Source organism: Macaca fascicularis, chromosome 4 (assembly GCF_037993035.2).
Source record: "Macaca fascicularis isolate 582-1 chromosome 4, T2T-MFA8v1.1".
NCBI lineage: Eukaryota > Metazoa > Chordata > Mammalia > Primates > Cercopithecidae > Macaca > Macaca fascicularis.
The window spans coordinates 100440444-100458852 of NC_088378.1; the positions used below are offsets into that span (position 1 = coordinate 100440444).

Genomic DNA, 18409 nt, shown 5'->3' on the forward strand with positions numbered 1-18409 from the left:
AAACCTAAATTTTGTTATTTAGAAATTTTTAAGTTGATAAAAACATAATAACATTTACATTCTGTTATGTATTAATGATTTCCATTGTATTTAGTCTTCTTGTGGCTTTTCCACTTCTGATCTCAGTTTAAATAATCTTCTGATTGACTGAATCTCACCATCTTTTGTTGAAGAGAACTTCAACATTCCCTGAGTCCTTGTAGACTTGAGAACATTTGCCAATTGCCTTAATAATACATTAATATGGTCAAATACAGAATTTGGTCACACTTTTTTTCTCTCTTGGCATTTCATACACATTGCTTCATGGTCTTATGATATTGAGTGAACATGGCTTTCACCATGACTTTCCCATTCATGACTTTGTTGGTTTGATTTCTTTGTTTGGTGCTTTTCTTTTTCTCAACTAGAGCTCAAGAGTGCTTTAGTCCCTGAATTCTTTAAAATTTGAAAGTGTCTACTTGCCTTTATCCTGAATGCCAGCATGACAATAGCATGCATTATTGTGGGGTCTTTCCACACCGTTAGCTCCACTGTGAAGCAAATCACTCATATCTACCTCTTCAAACCTCAACAGTATGAGCTGGGAAATGTATTACAGTGGGTAGAAACAAGTCTCAGACCAAGTGTTGAAAAGTGCCCCTCACAATGTTTTCTCCAGCCTCTAGGCAGCCCCAGGGATGAATATCTGGCCTGTATCTGGTTGTTTGTTCAGGTAGATGTCCTCTCATCTCTCTAAGATGTTAACTGAAGGCTTAAATCGAAGTGTTAGTTAACATAGTTTAGACATGACTCTCCCAAGATGGTGTTACTAAGAAATACTAAGTAGTATTTCTTCTGTGAGTCAGTCAACAAACACATCTGATGCTCAGCATTTACTGAGCATCTTCCACATGCCAGGTGCCATTATCTGTGATAGGGAAATGATATTGAATAAGATAGACAAAAACTCTGCTGTCGTAGAGCTTAAATTCTAATGAGATCCTTGAGAAAACTGCAATGAGTAATGTAGTTCTAGTGAGTTCTTGGTTGGTATTTATCGAATGAATACATGTAGGCATGCATTATTGAATGGTGGCTAGTCCACTGGACCGCTAAACACAGTCTGAAGGGGTCTGTTGAAAATATAGCACTGAAAATATAGCACCAAGGTGGGTGGATCACCTGAGGTCAGGAGGTGGAGACTAGCCTGGCCAACATGGTGAAACCTTGTCTCTACTAACAACACAAAAATTAGCTGGGCATGGTGGCAGGCACTTGTAATCCCAGATACTCAGGAGATGGAGGCAGGAGAATTGCTTGAACCCAGGAGGTGGAGGTTGCAGTGAGTGGAGATCACACCACTGTACTCCAGCCTGGGTGACAGAGTGTGAGACTCCATCTAAAAAAGTATCTCAAAACTGGGCTTATACATGCCTAGTGGAAAATAAAATTGTGTTCTAAAGCTTCACATTGCTCCACTGTGCTCTGTCATTAAATGTGCCTGGGACAAAGTCTGAAGCTAGTCTAATTTTTCTTCCTCTTGTCTGATAAATGAGTTGCTTTTTTACTTGGATGTCTGAAGAATTATTATTAATATCTCAGAAGTAGCATAACTCACCCAGGATATGCCTGACAATTTATTCATTGCTTCGTATTAATTTTTGTTATAATAGGGTATGCTCTTTCCTCTGCAGACGAAATTCTTCCTTCATTTCAGGAATCTTTTCTTCATACGCATTATTTTTCCTCTGAATTCACTGTAGTAATCTTGATGCTTTTCTCTATAGAAGCCGTTTCAGTTCAACTGTATTATATTCATTGTTATTTCTAATTTATTTAGAAGTTGATCATCAGTTTTGAGTGATGGTCTGTTCTTTAGAGTTTTTCCACTGCAATTCTGGCTCATCCTTTTGTGGTTTTATTTCTTCTTGTGTTATTGTAGCCATATAATTATTATATTTTCTTTTACAAACTATGTGGAGAATTTTATTTTTTAGATTATGTTCCTATATTAAGTTATAGATGATTTCTATATTACTATAGTCCTTTTATTTTCTTTTCAGACATAAAAGTTCCTCTGACCAAATCATAAAATATCATCAGTTGTCATTGTTATTGCTTTTAGTATGTTGTCTAAGTCAACTAATGGTATCTGGTATCCTTCATATATATAGATATGAAGGATATATATGTATTAATAAGGAAACACTTATAATCAATAGTGATAATTTTCTCATAAATTTCTTTAGAACATGTTTTAGTCTCTTTAGTGGTTGCATGTGAGTTTAAGTTAGAAAAGAATAGAGGTCACATGGAATATTGTAAAGAATTTCTCTAGTTATAACTAGCTTTTCTCAATAGTATTGATTTTTACATCTTCCAACCAAATATCTCTACTACAGTTAGGAAAAGCATGAGAATTTTCAAATCTTTTGACAAATGGGTAAATGACATGTTTCACCCAATGTTTCTATCTATTTTTCTTAGCACTCACTGCATATGAATTACTCAAACACCATCTTGAAAGGGTCATGTCTAAACAATGTCACTAACACTCCAATTTAAGCTTTCAGTTAACATCTTAACTGAGATGAGATGCAGTGAATGGAGATCGCACCACTGTACTCCAGCCTGGGCGACAGAGTGAGACTCCATCTAAAAAGTAGCTTTAGTGATTTAGATGAGATAAACATCTACCCAAACAAGTAACCAGACTCAAGCCAGATACTCATCACAGGGGCTGCATATGATCTGGGGAAGACATTTGGAGGGGGGCACTTTTCAACACTTGGTCTGAGACTGGTTTTTACCCCCAGTAACACATTTCCTAGCTTATACTGTTGAAACTTAAACAGATAGATATGAGTGATTTCGGATCATCAGAAGTCTAATATTTATAAAATTTAGCATTAAAAATATCATCAGTACTAATTTAGTTACCTGTTCTATAGACAAAGAAAAAATAGAAATTAGGAGAACCATCCTTCCAGAAATGTTTTTCTGATAATTACTCAGTGAGAAAACTCTAGTAAATTGCATTTCTTAATTTATTGGCACAAACCTTTGCTGTAGTAAACTTCACTTTTGTTATGGTTATAAATAAATTATATTTTTTATGAGGCTTACTGCCTTAATAATTACAGATATAATTTACTGAGAATTTACTTTTATACTAGCCAATGTTATATATTTTATAACATTTTTCTAAGTATATACTATGTTATGCATTTTATACTTTTTCCTTATTCAATTTTTACAAGAACTATGTGCATCTTATTTCTGTTTCATAGATAAGGTAGTGTATGTATACAGGATTTAAGATATTTGACAAGATCACAGATATGAAAAGCCTCAGAGCTATGGTTTTAATCTAGTTATCATCCAACCCTAAAACACTAAGTAGTATTTCCTGTGCATCAGTCAAGAGACAAACATTTATTGAGCATCGTCCACATGCCAGGCACCATTTTCTGTGATAGAGAGATGACATTGAATACAGTAGACAAAAACTCTACTGTTATGAAGCTTAAATTCTAGTGAGGCCTTTGAGAAAACTGCAATGACTGGTGCAGCTCTAGTGAGTTCTTGATGGGTGTGTGTTGAATGAATACATGTAGGCATGCACGTTTGAATGGTGGCTAGTTCATTGGTCTATCAAACACGCTCTGAAGAGTTCTGTTGAAAATGTAGCATTATTCAGATAAATGCAAACCAAAACTACACTGACATCATCTCACCCAGTTGAAATGGCTTATATTAAAAAAACAGGTAATAAAAAATATTGGTGAGGATGTGGAGAAAGGGAACGCTTGTAAACTGTTGGTGGGAATTAAATTAGTACAACCACTATGTAAAATAGTTCAGAAGTTTCTCAAAAATGAAAAATTGAGCTACCATATGGTCAAGCAATCCCACTGCTGGGTGTGTACCTAAAATAAATGAAATCAGTACATCAAAGAGCTATCTGCACTCCTATGTTTGTTGTGGCAGCAATGTTTACAATAGCTAAGATTTGGAAGCAACCTAAGTGTCCATCAACAGATGAATGAATAAAGAAAATGTGGTACAGATACACTATGGAGCCCTATTCAGCCACAAAAGAATGAGATCCAGTCATTTGCAATGACATGGTGAAATAAGCCAGGCACTGAAAGACAAATATTACATGTTCTCACTTATTTGTGGGATCTAAAAATCAAAACAATTGAATTCATGGACATAGAGAGAAGAAAGATGGTTACCAGAGGCTGGGAAGTGTAGTCAGAGGCTGGCAGGGAGGTGTGAATATTTTAATGGGTACGAAAAAAACACAAAAACACAAAAAACACACAGAAAGAATAAGGAAGGCTTACTATTGGTACCACAATAGGGTGACTACATTCAGTAATAACTTAGTTGTGTAATTTAAAGTAAAGAATGTAATTGGATTGTTTGTAACCCAAGGATAAATATTTGAGAGGATGGATACCCCATGTTCAATGATGTGCTTATTTCACATTGCATGATTGTATCAAAATATCCCATGTACTGCATAAATATATATATATATATACACACACACATACATACATACCTACTATGTATCCACAAACATTTTTTAAAAGTAGCATTAAGATTGTTGTTCAAAACTAGGCTTATGCACTCACCTAATGGAAAATAAAATTATGTTCTGAAGCTTCACACAGAGACAGAAGTTCTCCAGATCAGTAAGCATAAATAATATTCTAATACAAATGTCAGTCTTGGTTTTTGCTTTTTATTTTTTACAGGTATAGAAAACTAGAGGCAGTTTTTAAAACTGTTTAGACAATAGAAAAGTATTCACAAACATTAGAAAGGGTAATAGAAGAAACTCTAATACAATATATAATCTAGTATGTATATAAACTAACAGAATAATGCATCCTTCATTCTGTGGCCTATAATTATTGCAACTTGCTAGAAATAAACATTAAAATGGTAAAAAGTCACTTGGAACTACAATCCTGATAATAATGAGACTGCAAAGCTGAGGTTTCCTTTGGTTATGAAATAAAGAGGCTTATGAAGATAATAATCATATTTTCCAAAAAGTGAGCTAAGAAGAAAAAAGGAGAACCTTTAGTTCTTGATTAATTATAGGCTAAAATATTTAGTTTTTAACAGCTTATTGATTTATTTTTATGTGCACACTACATGCAGATAGTTTTAAGATGTAAATAATACTACAAAAACTTTTAGAGATTAAAATTTTTTTTTTAACTTCTAAGTTCAGGGGTACAAGTGCAAGTTTGTTACATAGATAAACATGTGTCATAGGGGTTTATTGTACATATCATTTCATCACTCAGGTATTAAACTTAGTACCCATTAGTTAGTTGTTTCTGATCCTCTCTCTCCTCCTATCATCCACTCTTCAATAGACCCCAGTGTGTGTTGTTCTCCTCGATGTGTCCATGTGTTGTCATCATTTAACTCCCACTTATAAGTGAGAGCATGCAGTATTTGGTTTTCTGTTTCTGTCAGTTTGCTAGGGATAATGGCCTTCAGCTCCAACTATGTTCCTGCAAAGGACATGATCTCATTGTTTTTTTTAATGACTGCATAGTATTCCATGGTGTGTATGTACCACATTTTCTTTATCCAGTCTATCATTGACGGGCATTTATATTGATTTCATGTCTTTGAGATTGTGAATAGTGCTGCAATGAACATGTGTGTGTATGTGTCTTTATAACATAGTGATTTATGTTCCTTTGGGTATATACCCAGCAATGGGATTGCTGTGTCAAATGGTATTTCTGTCTTTAGGTCTTTGAGGAATTGCCACACTGTCTTCCACAATGGCTGAACTAATTTACACTCCCACCAACAGTGTATAAGCGTTCCTTTTTCTCCACAACATTGCCAGTAACTGTATATTTTGACTTTTTAATATTATAATAGCCATTCTGACTGACATGAGATGGTATCTCATTGTGCATTGGATTTGCATTTCTCTGATGATCGTGATGTTGAGCTTTTATTCCTATGATTGTTGGCCATATGCTGTCTTCTTTTGAAAAGTGTCTGTTCATGTCCTTTATCCACTTTTTGATGTTTTTTTTTCTTTTAAATTTGTTTAAGTTCCTTATAGATGCTGAATATTAGATCTTTGTCGGATTCATAGTTTGAAAGTATTTTCTCTCATTCTGTAGGTGGCCTGTTCACTCTGATGGTAGTTTCTTTTGCTGTGCAGAAGCTCTTTAGTTTAATTAGATCACATTTGTCAATTTTGGCTTTTGTTGCCATTGCTTTTGATGTTTTAGTCATGAAGTCCTTGCCCATGCTCATGTCCTGAATGATATTGCCTAGGCTTTCTTCCATGGTTTTTATATTTTTAGGTTTTAGATTTAAGTTTTTAATCCACCTTGAGTTAATTTTTGTATACAATGTAAGAAAAGGGTCCTGTTTCAATCTTCCGCATATAGCTAGCCAGTTATCCCAGCACCATTTGAGTAGGGAATCTTTTCCCCATTGCTTGTTTTTGTGAGGTTTGCCAAAGATCAGATCGTTGTAGGTGTGTGGTCTGATTTCTGGGTTCTCTATTCTGTTCCTTTGGTCTATGTGTCTGTTTTTGGTACCAGTACAATGCTGTGTTGCTTACTGTAGTCCTGTAGTATAGTTTGAAGTTGGATAATGTGATGCCTCCTGCCTTGTTCTTTTTGATTAAGATTGCCTTGGCTGTTGGGATCTTTTTTTGTTCCACATAAATTTTAAAATAGTTTTCTCTAGTCCTGTGAAGAATGTCAGTGGTAGTTTAATAGGAATAGCATTGAATCTGTAAATTGCTTTGGGAAGTGTGTCCATTTTAACAATATTGATGGTTCCTATCAATGAGTATGAAATGTTTTTCCTTTTTAAAAAAGAAAACAGGAACCCTGTTTCCAATTTTTTTAGATGTTTTAAAAATGTACCAGGTTTTCAAATAATATGTATAAAGTTCTCATTTTTAACCCTGTCATTTAAAAAAATCATTTTATTTTTAATTAAAAACAATTGTTGTTTTATTTTTTATTTCAGATTGTGCTTGCATACTTGCTTCCTCTTTTCTTTCTTTAATGTTTCTTTTTTTCTTTCTTTTAATCTCTTCTCTTTTCCTTACTACATTTTATGACACCATATTTTTCTTTCATAGATGCAAGATAATCTTTCTTTGAGGACTTTTCTTCCTGGGCTTAATATTATCTCTTGTTTCTAACATTCCTTTTTCCATGAGGTTATTTTGGCTTCACTCTTCCAAGTCAAAGACTTTTCACAAAGGCCTGGTGATTCCTTGGCTGCCTATTTAAAAATAAAAATGAGACACTAGAAAGCTGATGTTGTGCCAGGCTTCATTCCTCCATTGGCTGTCCATGTTCATATAGTGTAGTTCTAGTTTACAAATGTCATTTATTTTTATTAAAAATTCTATATCTATTTTTCTTATTTTTATGAAGTAATTTTTCTGAGACTAATAGGCTGAAAAGGTTTTTTTGTGCAATTTTAAAATTAATGTTATGAATATTACGTTTAATGGGCTAAGATTTACTAATTTCCACTTTCAGATCTGTACCCAAAGGGTTCAGTCTCTCTACTTTTACCTAATTAATCTAGATTCAAATTCAGACAGGTTTTATCAGAAACTTTTTATTGATACTCTTAACTGTTTCTAATTTTCTATACAGTCTTTCAAGACTTAGTGTAGCTTTCTAGTTTTAAATGTTAATCTCATTAATCTGACAGTTATCATGACACCCACTTACTTTCTTCATTACTTTGAACATGTATTCATTTATTAAACTAGCAATGTCTGAAACGACTTTCTTTTTTTTTAATTATTCTTATTATACTTTAAGTTCTGGGGTACATGTGCAAAACGTGCAGGTTTGTTACGTATGTATACTTGTGCCATGTTGCTGTACTGCACCCATCAACTCGTCAGCACCCATCAACTCGTCATTTACATCAGGTATAACTCCCAATGCAATCCCTCCTCCCCATGATAGGCCCCGGTGTGTGATGTCCCCCTTCCTGAATCCAAGTGATCTCATTGTTCAATTCCCACCTATGAGTGAGAATATGCGGTGTTTGGTTTTCTGTTCTTGTGATAGTTTGCTAAGAATGATGGTTTCCAGCTGCATCCATGTCCCTACAAAGGACACAAACTCATCCTTTTTTATGGCTGCATAGTATTCCATGGTGTATATGTGCCACATTTTCTTAATCCAGTCTGTCACTGATGGATATTTGGGTTGGTTCCAAGTCTTTGCTATTGTGAATAGTGCCGCAATAAACATACGTGTGCATGTGTCTTTATAGCAGCATGGTTTATAATCCTTTGGGTATATCCCCAGTAGTGGGATGACTGGGTCAAATGGTATTTCTAGTTCTAGATCCCTGAGGAATCAACACACTGTTTTCCACAATGGTTGAACTAGTTTACAATCCCACCAACAGTGTAAAAGTGTTCCTATTTCTCCACATCCTCTCCAGCACCTGTTGTTTCCTGACTTTTGAATGATCGCCATTCTAACTGGTGTGAGATGGTATCTCATTGTGATTTTGATTTGCATTTCTCCGATGGCCAGTGATGATGAGCATTTTTTCATGTGTCTGTGGGCTGTATGAATGTCTTCTTTTGAGAAATGTCTGTTCATATACTTTGCCCACTTTTTGATGGGGTTGTTTGTTTTTTTCTTGTAAATTTGTTTGAGTTCTTTGTAGCTTCTGGATACTAGCCCTTTGTCAGATGAGTAGATTGCAAAAATTTTCTCCCATTCTGTAGGTTGCCTGTTCACTCTGATGGTAGTTTCTTTTGCTGTGCAGAAGCTCTTTAGTTTAATTAGATCCCATTTGTCAATTTTGGCTTTTGCTGCTGTTGCTTTTGGTGTTTTAGACATGAAGTCTTTGCCCATGCCTATGTCCTGAATGGTACTACCTAGGTTTTCCTCTAGGATTTTTATGGTATTAGGTCTAACATTTAAGTCTCTAATCCATCTTGAATTAATTTTCGTATAAGGAGTAAGGAAGGATCCAGTTTCAGCTTTCTACCTATGGCTAGCCAATTTTCCTAGCACCATTTATTAAATAGGGAATCTTTTCCCCATTTCTTGTTTCTCTCAGGTTTGTCAAAGATCAGATGGCTGTAGATGTGTGGTATTATTTCTGAGGGCTCTGTTCTGTTCCATTGGTCTATATCTCTGTTTTGGTACCAGTACCATGCTGTTTTGGTTACTGTAGCCTTGTAGTATAGTTTGTAGTCAGGTAGTGTGATGCCTCCAGCTTTGTCCTTTTGACTTAGGATTGTCTTGGAGATGCGGGGTCTTTTTTGGTTCCATATGAACTTTAAAGTAGTTTTTTCCAATTCTGTGAAGAAACTCATTGGTAGCTTGATGGGGATGGCATTGAATCTATAAATAACCTTGGGCAGTATGGCCATCTTCACGATATTGATTCTTCCTATCCATGAGCATGGTATGTTCTTCCATTTGTTTGTGTCCTCTTTAATTTCACTGAGCAGTGGTTTGTAGTTCTCCTTGAAGAGGTCCTTTACATCCCTTGTAAGTTGGATTCCTAGGTATTTGATTCTCTTTGAAGCAATTGTGAATGGAAGTTCATTCATGATTTGGCTCTCCGTTTGTCTGTTACTGGTGTATAAGAATGCTTGTGATTTTTGCACATAAATTTTGTATCCTGAGACTTTGCTGAAGTTGCTTATCAGCTTAAGGAGATTTTGGGCTGAGACAATGGGGTTTTCTAAATATACAATCATGTCATCTGCAAGCAGGGACAATTTGACTTCTTCTTTTCCTAACTGAATACCCTTTATTTCTTTCTCCTGCCTGATTGCCCTAGCCAGAACTTCCAACACTATGTTGAATAGGAGTAGTGAGAGAGGGTGTGCCAGTTTTCAAAGGGATTTTTTCCAGTTTTTGCCCATTCAGTATGATATTGGCTGTGGGTTTGTCATAAATAGCTCTTATTATTTTGAGGTACGTTCCATCAATACCGAATTTATTGAGTGTTTTTAGCATGAAGGGCTGTTGAATTTTGTCAAAAGCCTTTTCTGCATCTATTGAGATAATCATGTGGTTCTTGTCTTTGGTTCTCTTTATATGCTGGATTACGTTTATTGTTTGTGAATGTTGAACCAGCCTTGCATCCCAGGGATGAAGCCCACCTGATCATGATGGATAAGCTTTTTGATGTACTGCTGGATCTGGTTTGCCAGTATCTTATTGAGGATTTTTGCGTCAATGTTCATCAGGGATATTGGTCTAAAATTCTCTTTTTTTGTTGTGTCTCTGCCAGGCTTTGGTATCAGGATGATGTTGGCCTCATAAAATGAGTTAGGGAGGATTCCCTCTTTTTCTATTGATTGGAATAGTTTCATTAAAAATGGTACCAGCTCCTCCTTGTACCTCTGGTAGAATTCAGCTGTGAATCCATCTGGCCCTGGACTTTTTTTCGTTGGTAGGCTATTAATTATTGCCTCAATTTTAGAGCCTACTATTGGTCTATTCAGGGATTCAACTTCTTCCTGGTTTAGTCGTGGGATAGTGTAAGTGTCCAGGAAATTATCCATTTCTTGTAGATTTTCTGGTTTATTTGCATAGAGGTGTTTATAGTATTCTCTGATGGTAGTTTGTATTTCTGTGGGGTCGGTGGTGATATCCCCTTTATCATTTTTTATTGCATCAATTTGATTCTTCTCTCTTTTCTTCTTTATTAGTCTTGCTAGCGGTCTGTCAATTTTGTCGATCTTTTCAAAAAACCAACTCCTGGATTCATTGATTTTTTGGAGGGTTTTTTGTGTCTCTATCTCCTTCAGTTCTGCTCTGATCTTAGTTATTTCTTGCCTTCTGCCAGCTTTTGAATGCGTTTGCTCTTGCTTCTCTAGTTCTTTTAATTGTGATGTTAGAGTGTCCATTTTAGATCTTTCCTGCTTTCTCTTGTGGGCATTTAGTGCTATAAATTTCCCTCTACACACTGCTTTAAATGTGTCCCAGAGATTCTGGTATGTTGTATCTTTGTTCTCATTGATTTCAAAGAACATCTTTATTTCTGCCTTCTTTTCGTGATGTACCCAGTAGTCATTCAGGAGCAGGTTGCTCAGTTTCCATGTAGTTGAGCGGTTTTGATTGAGTTTCTTAGTCCTGAGTTCTAGTTTGATTGCACTGTGGTCTGAGAGACAGTTTGTTATAATTTCTGTTCTTGTACATTTGCTGAGGAGTGCTTTACTTCCAATTATGTAGTCAATTTTGGAATAAGTGCGATGTGGTGCTCAGAAGAATGTATATTCTGTTGATTTGGGGTGGAGAGTTCTGTAGATGTCTATTAGGTCTGCTTGCTGCAGAGATGAGTTCAATTCCTGGATATCCTTGTTAACTTTCTGTCTCGTTGATCTGTCTAATGTTGACAGTGGGGTGTTGAAATCTCCCATTATTATTGTATGGGAGTCTAAGTCTCTTTGTAAGTCTCTAAGGACTTGCTTTATGAATCTGGGTGCTCCTGTATTGGGTGCATATATATTTAGGATAGTTAGCTCTTCCTGTTGAATTGATCCCTTTACCATTATGTACTGGCCTTCTTTGTCTCTTTTGATCTTTGATGGTTTAAAGTCTGTTTTATCAGAGACTAGGATTGCAACCCCTGCTTTTTTTGTTCTCCATTTGCTTGGTAAGTCTTCCTCCATCCCTTTATTTTGAGCCTATGTATGTCTCTGCATGTGAGATGGGTCTCCTGAATACAGGAGACTGATGGGTCTTGACTCTTTATCCAGTTTGCCAGTCTGTGTCTTTTATTGGAGCATTTAGTCCATTTACATTTAAGGTTAATATTGTTATGTGTGAACTTGATCCTGCCATTATGATATTAACTGGTTATTTTGCTCGTTAGTTGATGCAGTTTCTTCCTAGCCTAAATGGTCTTTACATTCTGGCATGGTTTGGCAATGGCTGGTACCGGTCGTTCCTTTCCATGTTTAGTGCTTCCTTCGGGGTCTCTTGTAAGGCATGCCTGTTGGTGACAAAATCTCTAAGCATTTGCTTATCTGTAAAGGATTTTATTTCTCCTTCACTTATGAAACTTAGTTTGGCTGGATATGAAATTCTGGGTTGAAAATTCTTTTCTTTAAGAATGTTGAATATTGGCCCCCACTCTCTTCTGGCTTGGAGAGTTTCTGCCGAGAGATCTGCTGTTAGTCTGATGGGCTTCCCTTTGTGGGTAACCCGATCTTTCTCTCTGGCTGCCCTTAAGATTTTTTCCTTCATTTCAACTTTGGTGAATCTGGCAATTATGCGTCTTGGAGTTGCTCTTCTCGAGGAGTATCTTTGTGGCGTTCTCTGTATTTCCTGGATTTGAATGTTGGCCTGCCCTACTAGGTTGGGGAAGTTCTCCTGGATGATATCCTGAAGAGTGTTTTCCAACTTGGTTCCATTTTCCCCCTCACCTTCAGGCACCCCAATCAGACGTAGATTTGGTCTTTTTACATAATCCCATACTTCTTGCAGGCTTTGTTCATTTCTTTTTCTTCTTTTTTCTTTAGGTTTCTCTTCTCGCTTCATTTCATTCATTTGATCCTCAATCGTTGATACTCTTTCTTCCAGTTGATCAAGTTGGTTACTGAAGCTTGTGAATTTTTCATGTATTTTCGTGTCATGGTTTTCATCTCTTTCATTTTGTTTATGACCTTCTCTGCATTAATTACTCTAGCCATCAATTCTTCCACTTTTTTTTCAAGATTTTTAGTTTCTTTGCGCTGGGTACGTAATTCCTCCTTTAGCTCTGAGAAGTTTGATGGACTGAAGCCTTCTTCTCTCATCTTGTCAAAGTCATTCTCCGTCAAGCTTTGATCCGTTGCTGGCGATGAGCTGCACTCCTTTGCCGGGGGAGATGCGCTCTTATTTTTTGAATTTCCAGCTTTTCTGCCCTGCTCTTTCTCCATCTTTGTGGTTTTATTTGCCTCTGGTCTTTGATGATGATGGTGACGTACTGATGGGGTTTTGGTGTAGGTGTCCTTCCTGTTTGATAGTTTTCCTTCTAACAGTCAGGACCCTCAGCTGTAGGTCTGTTGGAGATTGCTTGAGGTCCACTCCAGACCCTGTTTGCCTGGGTGTCAGCAGCAGAGGCTGCAGAAGAGAGAATATTGCTGAACAGCGAGTGTACCTGTCTGTTTCTTGCTTTGGAGGCTTCCTCTCCGGGGTGTACTTCACCCTGTGAGGTGTGGGGTGTCAGACTGCCCCTAATGGGGGATATCTCCCAGTTAGGCTATCAGGGGTCAGGGACCCACTTGAGCAGGCAGTCTGTCCCTTCTCAGATCTCAGCCTCCATGTTGGGAGATCCACTGCTCTCTTCAAAGCTGTCAGACAGAGTCGTTTGCGTCTGCAGAGGTTTCTGCTGCTTTTGTTGTTGTTTATCTGTGCCCTTTCCCCAGAGGTGGAGTCTACAGAGACAAGCAGGTTTCCTTGAGCTGCTGTGAGCTCCACCCAGTTCGAGCTTCCCAGAGGCTTTTTTTACCTACTTCAGCCTCAGCAATGGCGGGTGCCCTCCCCCAGCCTCGCTGCTGCCTTGCTGTGAGATCGCAGACTGCTGTGCTAGCAATCAGGGAGGCTCCGTGGGCATGGGACCCTCCTGGCCAGGTGTGGGATGTAATTTCTTGGTGTGCCTGTTTGCTTAAAGCTCAGTATTGGGGTGGGAGTTACCCGATTTTCCAGGTTTTGTGTGTCTCAGTTCCCCTGGCTAGGAAAAGGGATTCCCTTTCCCCTTGTGCTACCCAGGTGAGGCGATGCCTCGCCCTGCTTCATCTCTCGCTGGTCGGGCTGCAGCAGCTGACCAGCACCGATTGTCCGGCACTCCCTAGTGAGACGAACCCAGTACCTCAGTTGAAAATGTAGAAAACACCTGTCTTCTGTTTCGCTTGCACTGGGAGTTGGAGACTGGAGCTGTTCCTATTCGGCCATCTACAACTTTCTGAAATAATAGAAATGATCTATAACTGCATCATCCTGACGTGGTCACCTCTAGTCACATGTGACTATTAAGCATTTAAAATGTGGTTAGTGTGTATAATGTACTGAATGTTAAAATCAACTTTATTTTAATAATCTAACTTACAATGTAAATAGTCATATGTGGCTAATGGCTACCAAGTAAGACTCTATAGCATTAAACAAATATCTATTGCATATCCACTGTATGCTGGGCACTCTTTTAGACATTAGGCTGTATCAGCAACAAGTACAAAGATCTCCAAATTTTTGAAGCTTACATTCCAGTAGGAAACACAGTTTAGTAAAACAAAGAAATAACAAATACATATATTATATAAAATATTTTAAAAATGTATCATGGGAAAATTAAAAGGAATAGTTGGGCAAGAGAGTGCAGAGTCCTGAATGTGGAAGGCAGGCAAAATACAGAAAATATCCAGCAGAGTAAATCTTTTACTCTATTAGGATAGGTGAAAATATTTATTTTATATTATCACCTTTTCCACCTCCAGCAGGTGGGGTAACATTTTTTCACCCTGCTGTCCCTTCCAGTACTTTGCAATACACTTTGATTTGTTAATTGTTGTGTTTAAAAATATGTTTCTGTTCCTTTGTTTAAATTCATTTATTAAAAATGTAAGTCTGAGTGCACTGGCTCACGCCTGTAATCCCAACACTTTGGGAGGTCAGGCGAAGTGTTGGGGGGATAACTTGAGCCCAGGAGTTTGAGACTAGCCTGTGCAACACAGTGAGACCCCATATCTACAAAAAATTAAAAGGTAGCTGGGCATGGCGATGCCCACCTGTGGTCTTAGCTACACAGGAGGCTGAGGTGTGAGGATTGCTTGGGCCCAGGATGTTGAGGCTATAGTGAGCCATGTTCACACCACCACACTCTAGTGTGGGTGACAGAGTGAAACATTGTCTCACAAACATACAAATAAACAAAAAATGTAACTAATCTAAGGAATATGTTGTCACACAAATTTTGATATGTCTTTATTCAGTATATGGAGACTTATTTTCTTCTTTAAATATTGCAGAGTGCTGAATGTGGAAAGTAAGTGAAATATGGCAAATATTCAACAGAATAAATCTTTCACTCTATTTAGATAGGTGAAAATACTGATTTCCATACTTTCTTTTGGTTGTACTTATAATTGTATAATTGACATAAGTTGTTTTGGCACCCTCCATTCATTTTCCTTTCTCCTGTTGAAAATATCCCAAATACCTCTGCCTCACTCTGAGTCATGTGGTTTTGAAGAGGCTTTGGAGAGTCATGTGACCTAAATTCTGCCTCAATTGGTAAATTCACGAACGTAGCATTGATGGTTTTTCAGGGATAAGTAAAAATTTAATTCTGGCCAGGAAAAGTCAGACTCAAGATTTTAGTTTGAAATTGTTGAAGAAAAAGAGATTCTCTTTTCCTTTTCACTTGAACTTACGAAGATGCTGAAGCTAGAGCTGCTAGAGTCATCTGCTACATTGGGAAACCTGAGAATAGTCAATAGAGAGAAAATACTGGTGAAAGATGAAGAGAAAATCTAGTCATTGTTGATATTGTGGTGGCTGTTTCAGTCACACAAACCAAAAATACTCCCCTTTAAACTCCAGCCCCTGAAGTTAGGAGATTTCATACTTAAAATGTAAAGACTACTTCTCAGCTGTTATTAGGAGTGGCTGAAATCACTGTTTGAGCCAGGAGATCTCAGTTCCCCTTAACTCTGCCTTTGATTATTTGCATGGATTTGGGTCAATCACTTTATTCTCCAGTCCTGGCTGCCAAATGTGGGAGTTAGGTGAGACATTCTCTCTGATACCTTCCAGTTCAATCATTCTGTAAAGCAGGTTAATGTGAGCATATGACTAAAAACACCATGACATGCCCTGATATTCTCCCAGACTAGAACACTTGAAGTCTGTCTTCTATCAGCTGTTCATGGAGGTAGAGCCAGAACTCATTTGCACAAGTGCCTGGCTTAACTCTGTTAAAGTGTTGGTAACTCCTGCTAAAACAATCATCAAGTGGCTCTGGGACATGTGCTAGAGCCTGCCCAGTCTCTGATGCACGGTCCAGCACTGAGCCAAAATATGTCGTTTCCAGGAGAAACATGGCCATATGGACTGCTTAATTTGTATTCCTTGAAAATGTCACAATTTTTTTCCTATGTTAGAAAATTGCTGTGGAATGACTTTTGAAAAATTCCCAATAATGAATTAAGTGAACCCTTTGAGAAATGTTGACTGTGGTTTTAAAAAATTAAGTTAAACAAGCCTAAGAGACACATATTCCAATGCATTTGCCATGTTTAGAGGCCATTCGCTTCACTAGAAATGTGTGGGGTGCCTACTGTCTCCGTATATGGCCTCTAAAGTCAGGCTTACCATTTTTATCTTAGCTTTCTGGCTTGACCTCTTACCAGCTGGGTGAATTTGGTCAAGTCACTTAACCTTTCTAGGCTTCAGTGGTCTCTCCTATTAAATGAAGATAGTAATATTACATATCTCTTAGGATTCTTGAGGATAAAAATTCTTGAGGAAAAATAAAATACTATGTAGAGAGCCCAGCATTTAGGAAATATTCATTAGCACATTCAAGAAAGATACCTGGTTATAATATTATATATATATTTACATATGCATACACACATATATCACATGTGTCATGTACATATACACATATATGTATTTTACATGTATTATATGCTATCTTTATTGAATAGTTAATGTGTTACCACTGTATTTTTTCCTTGTTATTTCACATATGTATCTCTAATAAAAGTAAAAATTCAGAAATGTCCTGTTTTGTGGCTTGCAATATAAATTATCTGATTGTCCATCTAAATGGATTATAACAACTGAATAACTTCCAATTTAAACACCTCATTGTCTACCATGAGGAAAAATCATATAAATTTAGCTCTAAACATTGGCTTGCCTATATAACACCTGACTTGAAATTTCAAGGATCATGGCGAATATAACAGCAAATGATGTGTTATAGGATGCACAACTCTGCCAACACCAATTGCATATATTTTTCCACTGTGTCTTTAAATGCCAATAAGAGCTTTTGTTTGCTAAAATATTCTGTTATTGTGAGAAGTGAAAACAAAATACTGTCTTCTGAGGCATCATTATTTATTGAGAAATGAGAATTTTATATAACCATTTAACTCATCTATCCTGTGGAGATCTAAAGATCACATTTAACTAGTTTTCCACTTCTAACTTTCTGCCTCAATTTTAATAAACTATTGAGCATGGGCTAGACTCCAAGTCTTAAATTCACACATAGTAGTGAGCAGTTATATAATTGCCATTTTAATAACAACTCAATAACAAGAACTTTTATATGTTCCATAGATATTGCCTAAAGAATTTGAGATCTATTTTTGTATCTTCTGTTGATTACAGTTTCAAATAGGCTGATCAAAATCTTTGTTCGGTTCTATTTTACAATGGTTAACATTTTTAGAAACAAACACAAAAAGTAATACAAAACTTTAGAACTTACAAATTCCAATAATTTACTAAAATTATTCATTAAGCTCTGTTTAAAAAATTGAAAGAACAAAAGCCCTGAAAATTTGTTTTATTTTTAAAAATTCTATTGTTCAGTTTGTCTCTAGTTAGACACACATACAAGAGAAGTAAATTTTGCCACCCCTGGTAAAACACTACTCAGGGGAAAAAATAGGAATTTATTCTTTTGCCTACCTTTCATGATTAGAATTCATCTCCCTTCCTTCCATACAGTCCTAACTTCCCAGGGTTTCACATATTTATGGAGTGCCTCTTCAATAATAGCCATCAGTTTTAGGTGCTACATTTACAAAGAGAAATTATATATGAGCTCTTTGCCCTGTTTTTCATCCTTTTGTATCTGAAGAACTATTCATCCTTCAACTCTCAGATGGAAGATTCTCTCCTTCAAGAAGCATTCTCTCTCTGGGCAGCCTTGATAGTGCAACATCTACCTTGAACTCTCAATATATTCTGTACAAAGAGCTACATGATCTATAGGACTTTAGAGCCTTGATTTGGTTACATGCCTGTATTCCTCTGATAAGCTTTAGGTCTCTAGGCAGTGAGGACTTTGTTTTACTTGACTTTGAGTTTCCCACCTAGCATTATGTTTTTCAAAAAGCAGTTACATTATTTCTTTGAATGCATGATAGAATAACTGAGCTCACAGCCTAATCTAGTTCTACACAGTGATACTGTCTCCTGGAATGACTGCATCTTTCCAAAATGTAAGACCTCCTAAATCCCAGAAAAAGGAAAAAAATGTATTAAATCTCTCCACTCTGAGTCTATTTTGAAAAGTTAGTTAATTTATTACTATGTTGACAGATGATGCAGATTTTGCTTAAATTTTGTTATATGAAATTGATTGTAAATTCACAGAGGGTTGTAAAGATAGTATAGAG

The 18409-nt window shown here is 36.8% G+C and overlaps 1 long non-coding RNA gene across 1 annotated transcript in view; it reads right to left on the reverse strand.

Annotated features, from left to right (window-relative positions):
• Positions 1-15083: 15083 nt before the first annotated feature.
• The window catches only part of LOC102128930 (uncharacterized), a 567074-nt gene continuing 563748 nt past the window's right edge, over positions 15084-18409 (reverse strand). The window contains exon 4 of the long non-coding RNA XR_006697640.2: positions 15084-15470. This is a non-coding gene — a long non-coding RNA (uncharacterized lncRNA). The remainder of the gene's footprint in view (positions 15471-18409) is intronic.